The sequence below is a fragment of the Orcinus orca genome, chromosome X (assembly GCF_937001465.1).
Source record: "Orcinus orca chromosome X, mOrcOrc1.1, whole genome shotgun sequence".
In the NCBI taxonomy this organism is placed as follows: domain Eukaryota; kingdom Metazoa; phylum Chordata; class Mammalia; order Artiodactyla; family Delphinidae; genus Orcinus; species Orcinus orca.
The window spans coordinates 121,515,940-121,530,133 of NC_064580.1; the positions used below are offsets into that span (position 1 = coordinate 121,515,940).

Here is a 14,194-nt window from a genome sequence, read left to right on the forward strand (position 1 = left end):
GGGAGAATACCACACCTATACACAATAATTACTATCAATCTGGAGGAAAAAAACCTAGTTTAATCCATCAAGAGTAAATAATAATTGCAATTATACATGCACCCAACATTGGAGAACCTAGATAATAAAGAAAAGAAAATATTAACAGATCTGAAGGGAGAAGTGAGGTACCACAATACCCCACTTTCAACAATGGATAGGTCATCCAGAAAGAAAGTCAACAAAGGAACATTGGATATGAACCATACTTTAGACCAAATGGAACAGATATATACAGAACATTGCATCCAACAGCAGCAGAATACACATCCTTCTTAGTGCCCATGGAACATTCCTGGAGAGATCAATGAAAGGTCACAAAACATGACTTAGCAAGTTTAAGAAGGTTGAAATCATACCAGGTATCTTTTCCAATCACACTGGTATTAAACTAGAAATCAATAATAGTAGGAAAGCTGAAAAATTCACAAATATGTGGAAATTAAACAACACACAACTGAACAACCAAAGGGCCAAAGATGAAATCAAAAGGGAAATGAAGAAATATCTTGAAACAAATTAAAATAGAAGCACAGCACATCAAAACCTATGGAATGTAGGGAGGGTGGGAGGGAGGGAGACGCAAGAGGGAAGACATATGGGAACATATGTTTATGTATGACTGATTCACTTTGTTATAAAGCAGAAACTAACACACCATTGTAAAGCAATTATACCCCAATAAAGATGTTAAAAAAAAAAAAACCTATGGAATGCTGCATAAGCAATTCTAAGAGGGGATTTTATAGCAATAAATGCCTACATTAAGGAAGACCTCAAATAAACAACCTAACTTTACACCTCAAGGAACTAGAAAAAAGAACAAAGTCCAAAGTTAGCAGAAGGAAGGAAATAACAAAGATCAAAACATAAATAAATGAGAGAGCACAAAAGCAATAGAAAAGATCAACAAAACAAAGAGCTGTTTTTTTGAAAGAATAAACAAAATTGACAAACCTTTAGCTAGATTAACTCTGAAAAAAGAATACTCAAATAAAATCAGAAATAAAATGGGTGACATTATAACTGATACACAGAATTACAAAGGATCTGAAGAGATCACTATGAACAGTTATACACCAATGAATTGAATAACCTAGAAGAAATAAATTCCTAGAAACATACTAACTCAGTAAGAGTTTTTTCTATCATGAAGAAGTAGAAAATCTGAACAGACCAATGGGAGGTGATTGAATCACTAATCAAAACCTCCCAACGCAGAAAAGCCCAGGACCAGATGGTTTCACTGGTGACTTCTACCAAATATTATGGAAGAACTAACACCAATCCTTCACAAATTCCTCCCAAAAAATGGAAGAGAAGGGACCACTCTCAAACTTATTTTATAAGGTGAGCATTATCCTGATACCAAATCCAGATATGAACACTGCAATAAAACTACAGACCAATATCTCTAATGAATGTAGATGCAAAAATTCTCAACAAAATATTAGCAAAATGAATTCAACAGCACATTAAAAGGATTATAAACCACAACTAAATGGGACTTATCTATGAAGCAAGGATGCTTCAACATATACAAATCAATAAATGTGATACACCACATTAATAGAATGAAAGAAATCATATGACCATCTCAATAGGTGCAGAAAAAGCATTTGACAAATTACAACATCCTTTCATGAAAAAATGTGCAATAAATTGGGTATAGAAGGAACATACCTCAATATAACAAAGGCCATATATGACAAACTCACAGCCAGAATTGTACTCCATGGTGAAAGTTTGAAAGCTTTTCCTCTAAGATCAGGAACAAGACAAGAGTGCCCACTCTCACCACTCCTGTTTAAAATAGTACTGGAAATACTAACCAGAACAGTTAGGCAATTATTAGAAATAAAAGACATCCAAATACGAAAGGAAAAAGTAAAATTGTCTTTTTTGTAGTTGATATATATAGGAAATTCTAAAGACTCAACCGAAAACCATTCGAACTAATCAATACGTTCAGTATAGTTGCATGGTACAAAATTAACATACACAAAATTAGTTGTATTTATATACATTAACAACAAAACATTTGAAAAATGAATAAAACAATCCCATTCACAGTAGCATCAAAAAAGTAAAATACTTAGAAATAAATTTAATCAAGGAGGTGAAAATCTGTACATTAAAAACTATAAGGCTTTGATGAAAGAAATTTAATAAGACACAAACAAATGGAAGGATATCTGGTATTCATGGATCAAAAGAATAGTACTGTTAAAATGTCAGTACTACCTAAAGCCATCTATAGATTCAATAAAATCTCTATCAAAATTTCAAGAGCATTTTTCATAGAAATAGAAAAAACAATCCTAAAGTTAGTATGAAGTCACAAAAAACCATGAATAGCAAAAGCAAGCTGGAGAAAGAACAAAGCTGGAGGCATCATACTCCTGGTTTCAAACTATACTACAAAGCTATAGTAATCAAAAGAGTATGATATTGGCATAAAAACAGACACATAGACCAATGGAACAGACTAGAGAACCCAGAAATAAACCCTTGTATATTCGGTCAACTAACATTTGACATGGGGCTCAGGATACTCAGTTGGAAACAATACTCTCTTTCAATAAATGGTGTTGGGAAAACTGGATAACCACATGCAGGATAATGAAATTGGACCCTATCTTACACCACTCACAGAAATTAACTCAAAATGGATTAAAGACTTGAAAATAAAACTTCTAGAAGAAATTATAGGAAAAAGTTTCTTGACTTTGGTCTTGACAGTGATTTTCTGGATATGACACCAAAAGCACAAGTAACAAGAGCAAAAATAAATACATGGGACTACATCGAACTAACAAGCTTTTGCACAGCAAAAGAAACAAAATGAAAAAGTAACCTACAAAACAGGAGAAAATATTTGCAAATCATATATCTGATAAAGCATTAATATCCAAAAATATGTAAAGAATTCATACAACTCAATAGAAAAAACAAACACACAAACAAAAACCTGAGTAAAAAATGGCAGAGGAACAGAATAGACATTTTTCCAAAGAAGACATACCCATGGCCAACAGGCACATGAAAAGATGCTCGACATCACTAACCATCAGGGAAATGCAAGTCGAAATCACAATGAAATAATCACCTCACACCTGTTAGAAAGCTATCATCAAAAAAGACAAGAAATAACAAGTGTTGAGGAGGATGTGGAAAATGTAAATTGGTGCAGCCACTATGGAAAACAGTATGGAGTTTCCTCAAACAAACAAACAAACAAACAAACCACCATTTGATCCAGCAATCCCATTTCTGGTTATATATCCAAAGGAAGTGAAAACAGGATCTCAAAAAGATGTCTGTGCCCCCATGTTCTATTCACAATAGCCAAGATATGGAAATAACCTTGTCCATGAGTTGATGAATGGTTAAAGAAAGTGTTATAGATATACGTACTGCCATTTGTGACAATTTGGGTAAAACTTGAGGGCATTATGCTAAGTGAAATAAGTCAGGCAGAGAAAAGCAAATTGATGTCACTTAAATGTGGAATCCAATAAAAGCCCAGCCCATTAAAAAGGAGAGTAGAGTGGTGGTTACCAGGGCCTGGGGAATGTAGGAAATGTGGAGATATTGTTCAAAGGGTACAAGCTTCTAGTTGTAAGATTGACAGGTTCTGAGGATCTAATGTACAGCATGGTGATCATAGCTAATTACTAATGCATTATATACTTGAAAGTTGCTAAGACAGTAGATCTTAAATGTTCTCCCCACAAAAAAGAAATGGTAACTGCATAATAGGATGGAGGTATTAGTTAATGCTATGGTGGTAGGTAATCATTTTGCAATATATTAATGTATCAAATCAACATGTCTTACACCTTAAATTTACACAATGTAATATGTCAAATATATCTCAATGAAGCTATAAAATATGTAAGTAAATAAAAGGAAAATGTGAATCCTAGGATAAGAATGTTATAATATGATGGTCTAGGCTGGAGAAAATGCTAGATATCTGGAATTTATTTGTACTCCTAAATTTCCTCAGGCTGGGGTAACATATCTAATTTTCCATCCAATTGTGTGTTATCTGAGTGATGTGCAAGGTAGAAGTCAAGGAGAGAGTTATATCTTTGATGAAAGAGGGAAAGAATTCTGCTTCCATTGTTCCCAAGTTTATTCCATGAATAAATAAGATCAATACCTATGTTAAAGTAGTATGGTCCCACTGCATCACTTAATCTCAAGGAAAACAATCTATTACATATTTAAGAATAGTTTGTCAGACTAAAGCCTCTGGTTGACAGAGTAACCATCAAAAAATTCTTTATGTGGGTGGAGTGGTGAAAAGCTCCTACCTCCTTTGATCAAAAAGAAGGTTTAAAAATGGTGTTATGAAAAAGCTGTTATGAACTTTAAAATAAATAACACATGTTAACATAAGAACATAGAGGTATAAGAACCTCTCATATAAGAATGGGAGAGGTGATTTCTAGTGTTGATTTTATAAAATAAATTATTAGTCTACAATAACATGTTAGGTGAAATATTTAGGGTAGTTTTAGTTCCCTTTTATAGTAACCTATACAAATAGGGAGACATTAGTTACAAATATCTGTGTTCATGTAAAAAGGAGCAGGGAACAAAAAAATGGTGTTATGAAATCAGTTTTAAAAAATTGATGTCTAATTCCAGCTAAATTGTGTGTATATTTAGATACAACTTTGGTAATCTCACTAAGTGTCAGTATTTTGCCAAGTAAAAGCTCAAGAGGAAAGAAATGATTGAAAGAACTTCCTCTTCTGGAAGACCCATGAAAGTCACATGGACAGGTATCTTTTCCTGTTTATAATTCAATTTGTAGGGTGCTAGACAGACCTAGTGACAAAGGGGTGTAATTTGAGAACAATGATGCACAATGCATGGCTTGTGTGGCACACCATTTATTCTTCCCTGTACTTGCATAATCATACTTTTATGCTGATTGACTCCACAAGCTTAATACTCAGGATGTACGCTTTGCTACCTTTTCTGGATATTTTATTAACAAAAAAGTTATATCATGCTGATCCAATTTCATGTTTCAGAGATCCAGCTGCAGAATAGATGATGAAGCCACATAAGTTATTAGCTTAGCTGAATGCATAAAAAGTTTAATCAATAATCAGTTTGCATATTTTAATGGAACCAGTGCAATGACTATGATAATCAAAAAATACATATCAAACGAATTTATATTCTTAGTTTATTCTGAAGAGTAAATTAGTGCTATTTAGGCTGGTATTTTCAAAGTAAATAGATATTTGTGAACTTAAAAAGAGATAAATACCAGAATTTTTCTTCTGCAATTTTTGTTTTTTAATCCTCCCTCTCCCCCCAGAAAAAGTCTCCAGATATTAACACAGAAACTCTGTTTACCAGATGGGCAGCAGAACTATCCCCAAACCTATCCAACCATGGATTTGTCAAACATAGCAACTGGGGACCTTCTAGAAGAACATGATTGACAGAGACTCAGGGATGTAGACCATACTTGGACCAAGGCTGACTGATTTCTGACTAAGAGGGTCAGTTGAATGGTTCAGGAATAGTTTCTTCACTACACATGTTGATGCAGTCAGTTTTCAGGGTATTACGTCAAAAATCTCAAGTGATTGGCTTAAAGAAAGTTTTAACTTCTGGTATCTAATTCAGCAAGCCTCTATTATACTACTATGTGCCAAAAACTATTTTAGATATTGGAGGTGGTATTGTGATCTTGTTACCTGTCTTCCAGGACCTTATACTTTAGCAAATTATTTAGGAAGACGGATGCTTGCATAGCTAATAGAACACAGAATGATAAGCAATAGAATATAACCCAGGGTTATAGAACATAGAGGATGCTTGTGAGAGGGGCTGAAAGAAAAGGTAAAATTTGAGTGGGCCTTGAAGGTTAGAAAGGTTGCTGACTCCAATAGCTGGCAATGACAGGCATTCCAGGCAGAGTGGTATTCTTCACATTTCTTGAACAGCAGAGTCCTTTTTCATTGAAACTGGAAAAAAGGTTTTTGTCAAGGTTAAATGTACATTTAGAGATACTTTCATCACTTTTTCATTTTATAAAAAGTAAGCTGACTGCTACTAGAAATCAGAGTTTTGACATATCTGCTGTTTTCAGGTTGCTGGTTAGACAGCACTGCTGCCTGTACTGTGCGCTTGGATAACTCCAGCTAAAACTGGGAACTGGGCCTCAGCCATGTATGCAAGAACAGAATAAATGAGGCAGATGTTTTCCTGACTTCTGCTCTTTTGAATCTGCTCTGTGCAGAAGGGAGACGTTGTTTGCTTCAAATTATTTAAGTACAGCATTTGTCACTTCTGTAATTCACTTACCACCACCAGATATGCAATTACTTTAACTGCGAGCCACTTGCATCTTAGTTTTACTGTCTAAAAATATGTCAGCTTTTATTTGAAGAGCTAAGATTGAAATTGTCACTTGGGGCCATTCCAAAACTTTGCTAATTGTGCACTTTAAGTAGAGTAATATTTGAATTAATTTTCCTCTTGGATTTTAAGAAAAATAATTACTCATGTCATGGTTTTCATTTATAACTATCTTTTTACATTATTATTATTATTATTATTATTTTGGTACGCGGGCCTCTCACTGTTGTGGCCTCTCCCGTTGCGGAGCACAGGCTCTGGACGCGCAGGCTCAGCGGCCATGGCTCATGGGCCCAGCCGCTCCGTGGCATGTGGGATCTTCCCGGACCAGGGCACGAACCGGTGTCCCCTGCATCGGCAGGCAGACTCTCAACCACTGCGCCACCAGGGAAGCCCAGGGCAGATTGCTTTAATGCTGCATGCCACCAGTAAGTTTGCTGCTGCTAAAGAAATATTCTTATTTGGCAAGAAATAGGAATGGCAAGAGAGAGAAGTCTAATCAGATACCATACTGCTCCTGACCCAACTGGGCATCTTGACAATGTAATGCCACATTGGGATAATTTAGGTGTTTTGATTGAAAGTTAGTCTCACACAGGTTACCCTAAGTCATGGAGTTATTATAAGTTACCATAGTAACCCTGCTCTGGGGCTCTGTTTCTCTGGGCCACCAAAGTGTCACTGTTGATACAGGGCTCTCTCTCTCTCATGGAATCTTGACTTCTTTCTCTTCAATTACAAATATTTTCTTCTGCTACCAACAAGAAGGTTATCTTATTATCCAATCAATTACTAGCAGGAAAGAGTTTGATTGGTCTAGCTAATTACCTGATGGGGTTAGCCCTCCTTGAATCAGGTGGTCCACTTGTGATACAGTAAGCGCTATCCCCTGCTCAAGCAGCCGCCCAGTGATGCTTTCATTAGCAGGAGCTATGGAAAGAGCAGTTTCCCTTAGAAGAGGACAATGAGAGTGACAATATTGGCACAAAGTACTCAGAGCTAACTGAAAAGCCATAAAACTTTCTTATCTGAAACCAATATTTCCCATATTCACACGAGTCAAGATTAATTGCTCCTTCCTATGGGCTTCCATAACATTTTAAAATAAGTTTATTGAGGTTTAACTGACATACAATATTCTGTACATGTGTAAAGTGTAAAAGTGGATGATTTTTGACATATGTATACATTCATGAAATCATCGCCATAATCAAGATAATTAATATTTACATCAACATAAAATGTTCTCTCTGTTATTCCATAGAGGGATAAATGACAAAGATCCTTCCCTGAAGGAAATGAATGTCAAGTGAAAAACATGTAAAGAACTCATTTCAGATGGGCTAGACAGAATGAAACTGCATACAGTGCACTGTGTTTTCTATTCAAGATTTTCAATTCCTGAAAGAAAGAATGAATCTTATTTACTTGGTGTGGATCCTGTGCCCACCCCTGGATCAACAACTGTGGCCAAGGGATTAGGATCTCATAGAATTAACATGACCACTGTTGGCCTATCGCCTCTGCATATAGGGGCCATTCCCAGAGAAAGGAGAATTGTAAGCTGGGGCACCATTCCAAGAGGTGTTTACTATAGGATGATAGAGGTTAAGAGACAACCAACATCAAACAAAATATGAACCTTAATTTCCTCTTTCCTACTCTACCACATCTGCATTATACTGTTGAACTTTCTGTCTGGTAGAAATTTTGATTCATAGTGATTTGCCTTTCTCTAGGAATTTGAAAACCCTACTTTTTTGACATAAAATTTGTATGTCTAATTAGCTGCCTTTAATTTCTTGTCATTCATTTTTGAAATTGTCTACTTCAGAGTTAATACCACAAAATTTGCATGTCTACTCAATTCTAACCCTCAACGAAACACACACACACTCACACACACATGCACATATACAGCCTGCCTCTCTCCAGGATTCTTTGTGTATCTGTTTTGTTTTGTTTTTAACCAGGCAATTTACCTATGTGCAATTGTGGGCATGATATAATGACTTTGTGGGTGGAGAATTCAGTTTGTATCAGTCTCCAAGTAGTTCTAAGAACCAGGAATAGAGAAAGTATTGTAGATTCTGGAGCTGTTCCTGTTTTGATCCTTAAACAGGATTAAAGGAAGAAAAATTAAAGAGACTGAGAATGGAGTGAACTAGGTTTTGTCTGGTCTGGAGATATGAGGATCGGAGCCATCTTTTTAAGGTTTTAAAGGGCATGAACAATTTCTACAAAAGGAATTGGGATTAGTTGTTCTTTTTGCAGCAGAACATCACAATACAAGGAACTGAATTTACATCTAAGCAGGAAAATTGTTCCTTAGTCATAGGAAGGAACTTTTTAGCTTGTTGGTATGTTAAGTTGGAAGAATGGGTAACTGAGGGTAAGTGGCATTTCTGCTTCCTGGAGAGCTCTAGAGAAGGGCAAATAATCCTACATTGTACCAAACTGTACTGATCCTACACTGTACCAAAGTTGAGGAAAACAGAAATTTTCTCAGACTTTTTTACAACTCTTCAACTCTGCTATTCCTGATGATTTCCAAATGCTACTCCATTGGCGGCAAGTATCACTTAAAGACTTCTCTGGAAAGAGAGACCTTGTAGGCTCTTTTCCAGGTCTTTTGTAGTTTACTTGTCTCTCGAGTAAACATTTCCTCACTGGATATTCACTTATTTGCACAATGCATAAAAATTAGACATACTTTTGGATCTATTTGTAGATCACGTGTTGGGCTTAATTAGCCTGAAGTTTGAACAAATAATAGCATTTTCTTTTATGGCTCTCCACCCTGGGGATTGCAATAATTATTAATAGCAACAAGGGATTTCAATAGTGAAGATATTGGTTTAATAATAACTCAGAGTTCTTTAAAGAGACTCAGGGAGTCCACAGAGGCTCTCCCCTCCCTTCTCCAAAGTCATAAAATGACAGTAGCAAAAGAAGTGGAGTGTAAAGAAATTTAAACTATCCTCTGATGAAGAGCAGAGATGTAACTGTGGGTAGGCCTTGGGCTGGAGTTTCTACAGTGCCCCCACCAACCAAAAAAAATATAATAAAACCAGTCTGTTTAAGGAAAAAGAGGCCTCCCCTCATCTCTACCATATGCAGATGTCTTTCAAAAGACTTGACCAGCCTGTGGGAACAAAGTATTTGACCTCCGAGGCACCATCCTAGCAGTGTTTGAAGGAGCTTGCTAATCTTAAGGACCATGCCACACATCAAAGGAAAGGAAAATGGCAGCTTTTTGACAAGTACTCTAAAGGGAGGCTACCATGTGGTCTTTAGAAAGTTAACATTTGGCAGAGCTTGGCTAGACTGTGAGATCTTCAAGGGCAGAGAAGTTATTTGGTTTCCCTCCCCATAGAGGATTATGGGAATGCAACATAATGGTTAAATTATAGACTGAACAAAGCCTAATTTGTGAGATAAGGCTATAGCTAACAAGGATATATGCATGTTTTCCAAAGGCAAATGGCTTCATTCACCCATTACTTACTAAGTACTTCTGTGTTGTGCAGTGTGTTAAGAGCTAGGGATTCAGTCCTGATAAAGACATTATTCCTGTCCTAGAAGGTCTTACACGCTTGGGTAAGGGGTGGGGACTGACTAGTAAACGGGTGATTAAAATGCAGCTAGTCAGGTATTGCCATATGGGAAATATGGGGACAGTGGGATGGAGTACAGAGGAGGGGCAAGCGCTTTGCCAGGACTGGGCAGGGGAAAATGGAGGTAGGCATGGATTTTGGAGAATTTGCTATTTTGTATGCTCTGTGCCACAAGTCCTCTCTGTTAGAATGACTAAGAAATGCTGAATGAATTTTAATTTTCTTTAATGTTCCAATTCTTTTTTAATATTTAACTAAAATTAATTTTTTGCAATGCGCCATTACAGAAAAAGAAAGGAAAAAATTTCCAATTCCTTATTCAATAGGTAATTTCCTACATGAATGAGATGGTGTCAAATGAAACACATTCATTCATTCAAAAAATTACATCTTAATGCCTCAAGAAGAATGTGAGCAAGAATTCACCAGACAGAACTTGGAAAATACTCCACCGAGCCCCACTGAGCTGTCCTTGCCAAGGCGAAGGACAGGTAATTTGCCGTGACTAATAGAAAAACATAAAGAACATTAATATGAAAAATGAAAGCATAATCCATGGTATAACAGGCAATGAAACCATTCGCATAACTGATTACTCTTCAAGGTAACATGTTCTTCCTCTCAGGAATCTTTTTCTTTGGCCCAGTCTTTTAAAAGCCTGCTAAAGTGACATCACTTGAAAGGTCATGGGAGCAGCTGTCTTTATCCTCGTGTCCAGAGAGTGATACTGGGACACTCATAATTTGAGGAAAGAATTATTAAAGAAAATACTTAGAGACCTTGGCGATGTTATATGTTCCCTCTGAACATCCTGAGACATAATATTAAGAAACAATGATTGTAACATTAGTGCGTTTTAATTTGAAACTTAGTAGCAGGCTATTAGAGGACCTAGGGTTCAATCTTAGCTCCACTGCATGTTAGCTTTGTGTACTTGGACAAGTCACTTATCTCCACGTGATTCTCAGTTTCTTTTTCAGTAAATTGGAGATAATATGATCTCCTCTGCTTATCTTGCAAGGTTGAGAGAAACCAAATAAAAGAGCACTAGTGGAAGCTTTTAAAGACCATAACGATTAAACATTAAAGGATTATTAGGAAAATCCTGACTAATTTTTATGTTGTTAGGTTAGGTCATACCAGCTTATCAAAGTGAATTGTTTTGTATATATTGTTCTTCTTGAAGTTCAAAGAAGAATAGAGCAAATTATGTCCCTTTATAATATGGAAACCTTTGATCTTCTGAAGGTAGTTATTTCCATAGAAACTCTAAATCTGCTCTGGGAACATCCCAAATGCTCATATCCTCCCATGGCTTTGGGTGATAAAAGAGGCAGATACAAGGCAGAATTGGCAAACACAGTAGCCATTGTGTGCTGACAGGGCCAAGGTGACTTATGTTTTTTTTTTTTCAATGTGTTGTGGGCCTTGATAGCACATTAATGACTGGCTAGTGTCCTTACCCTGTGTTATCTTATATGGACAATCTACCTGAAGTCTAGAGGGTGGTATATTGTAATGGCCAAGAGCAAGAGATTTAAGGGAAGGTAAATAATTGCTTTAGATCCTGGCTCTGCTATTTGATAGCTGTGTGATCGAGAGTAAGTTACATAAACTCACTGAGCCTGAGGTTCCAGGTTCCATTAAAATGGACATGACAGTAGTATACAACTCATTTAGGGATGTTGGGAGGATTGAATGAGTTAATATATGTAAAGAGGCTGAGCAGAGCCGCTGGCAGGAGGGCAGAGGGACCTACGGAGGGGAGCAAGATGGCGCAGACTCAGGGCACCAGGGGGAAAGTCTGTTACTACTACGATGGGTTTTTGTGAGAATCCAGTAAGAAAATGAATGTGAATGTGCTTTGACACCATAAAGTGTAATGACGTGCAAGAGGTGAGCTGTGGCTTACAACAATTCTGAGTAGTGATGGTTAGTTTTCTGTTGTGGGAGTGAGTTCCCTGGAGATATAGTGAGGGGACGTTGGAAATTACATTGGATGTAGTTTCCAATTATGTTGTATATTATGGACAAGGCCACCCAATGAAGCCTCACTGAATCTGCATGACTCACAATTTGCTCCTTAACTATGGCCTCGACCGAAAGATGGAAATTTATCACCCTCGCAAAGCCAATGCTGAGGAGAGAACCAAGTACCACACTGATGACTACATTAAATTCTTGCGCTCCATCTGCCCAGATAACATGTCCGAGTACAGCAAGCAGATGCAGAGATTCTACGTTGGTGAGGACTGTCTGGTATTTGATGGCCTGTTTGAGTTCTGTCAGCTATCTCCTGGTGGCTCTGTGGCAAGTGCCCTGAAAATAAACAGCAGACGGACATCGCTGTGAATTGGGCTGGGGGCTTACACCATGCAAAGAAGTCCGAGGCATCTGGCTTCTGTTACGTCAATGTCAATGATATCGTCTTGGCTCTCCTGGAACTGCTGAAGTATCACCAGAGAGTGCTGTATATTGACATTGATATTCACCATGGCGATGGCGTGGAAGAGGCCTTCTATACCACAGACCGAGTCGTGACTGTGTCCTTTCATAAATATGGAGAGTACTTCCCAGGAACTTGGGACCTACGGGATATTAGGGTTGGCAAAGGCAAGTATTATGCTGTTAACTACCCTCTCTGAGATGGGATTGATGACGAGTTCTATGAGGCCATTTTCAAGCCAGTCATGTCCAAAGTAATGGAGATGTTCCAGCTCAGTGCAGTCGTCTTACACTGTGGCTCTGATTTCCTGTCTGGGGATCAGTTAGATTGCTTCGATTCGACCATCAAAGGGCAAGCCAAGTGTGTGGAATTTGTGAAGAGCTTTAACCTGCCTATGCTGATGCTGGGAGGAGGTAGCTACACCATTATAATGTCTCCCGGTGCTGGACTTATGAAACAGCTGTGGCCCTGGACATGGAGATCCCTAATGAGCTTTCATACAACGACTACTTTGAATACTTTGGACCAGATTTCAAATTTCACATCAGTCTTTCCAATATGACTAACCAGAACACTAATGAGTATCTGGAAAAGCTCAAACAGCGACTGTTTGAGAACCTGAGAATGCTGACCCGCATACCTGGAGTCCAAATGCAGGCCATTCCTGAGGATGCCATTCCAGAGGAGAGTGGTGATGAGGATGAAGAAGACCCTGGCAAGCACATCTCACTGTGTTCCTCGGACAAACAAATTGCCTGTGAGGAAGAGTTCTCCGACTCTGATGGGGAGGGAAAAGGAGGTCGCAAGAACTCTTCCAACTTCAAAAAAGCCAAGAGAGTCAAAACGGAATATGAGAAAGAGAAAGACCCAGAAGAAAAGAAAGAAGTCACAGAAGAGGAGAAAACCAAGGAGGAGAAGCAAGAAGCCAAGAGGGTCTGAGCAGACCTCTCCAGTTCTGGCTTCTTGCCAAGTTCCCCACCTTTATCTTGCACCCCCTCGGATTTTATATTTTCTATTTCTCTGTGTATTTATATAAAAATATATTAAATATAAATATCCCCAGGGACTAGACAGGAACCAGGGCCCCGAGCTCAGGGCACATGTGTTAGGTGAAGCTTTTCTAGTAGCTGCCTCACCACCCATCCCTCCTGAATTCTTAATTTTGAACCATAACGGGTGCCAGGTCTGGCTAGAAGGGATACACTTAAGCACCCATAGGACAAAATCTTGAAGTGCCTGCTTAGTAGCTTTGAAAAGGTGCCCTTATTGAGCATTTTAGAAGGGGTGACTGGATCTTCAGGGACTCCCTGGTCTTTTCAGGCTCCTTAAGGTAACATCAGCCATTTTTAGATTGGTTCTGTTCTCATACCTTTCTATTGGCCCCCAGTAAGCCAAGAAACTCACGCTGCCTGCCCTCTCTGTCCTCCCACAATTCTGCAGGTGAAGATTATTAGTCTAGTTTCCTTTTTGAGATACTGTTTTCATTTTTGTGAGAATCTTTGTAATAATATGGTACATGTCTATACACTAAAAAATGTGTATATACAAAGAGACCGAATCCTTGGTATTCAACAAATATTAACTATTTTATTAGTTAGCCCTCAACATCTGGGATGGATGGGAACCATAAGAGGTTGTTTCAGGTGAGAACCATCACATCGAATTATGGAGATAAGAGTAATGGAGCTAAAAGGAGCAA

At 37.8% G+C, this 14,194-nt stretch overlaps 1 pseudogene; it reads left to right on the top strand.

The window, feature by feature from the left end:
* Window positions 1-11,821: 11,821 nt before the first annotated feature.
* Window positions 11,822-13,571, top strand: LOC101269249 (histone deacetylase 1-like; annotated as a pseudogene).
* The last annotated feature ends 623 nt before the right edge of the window (window positions 13,572-14,194 follow it).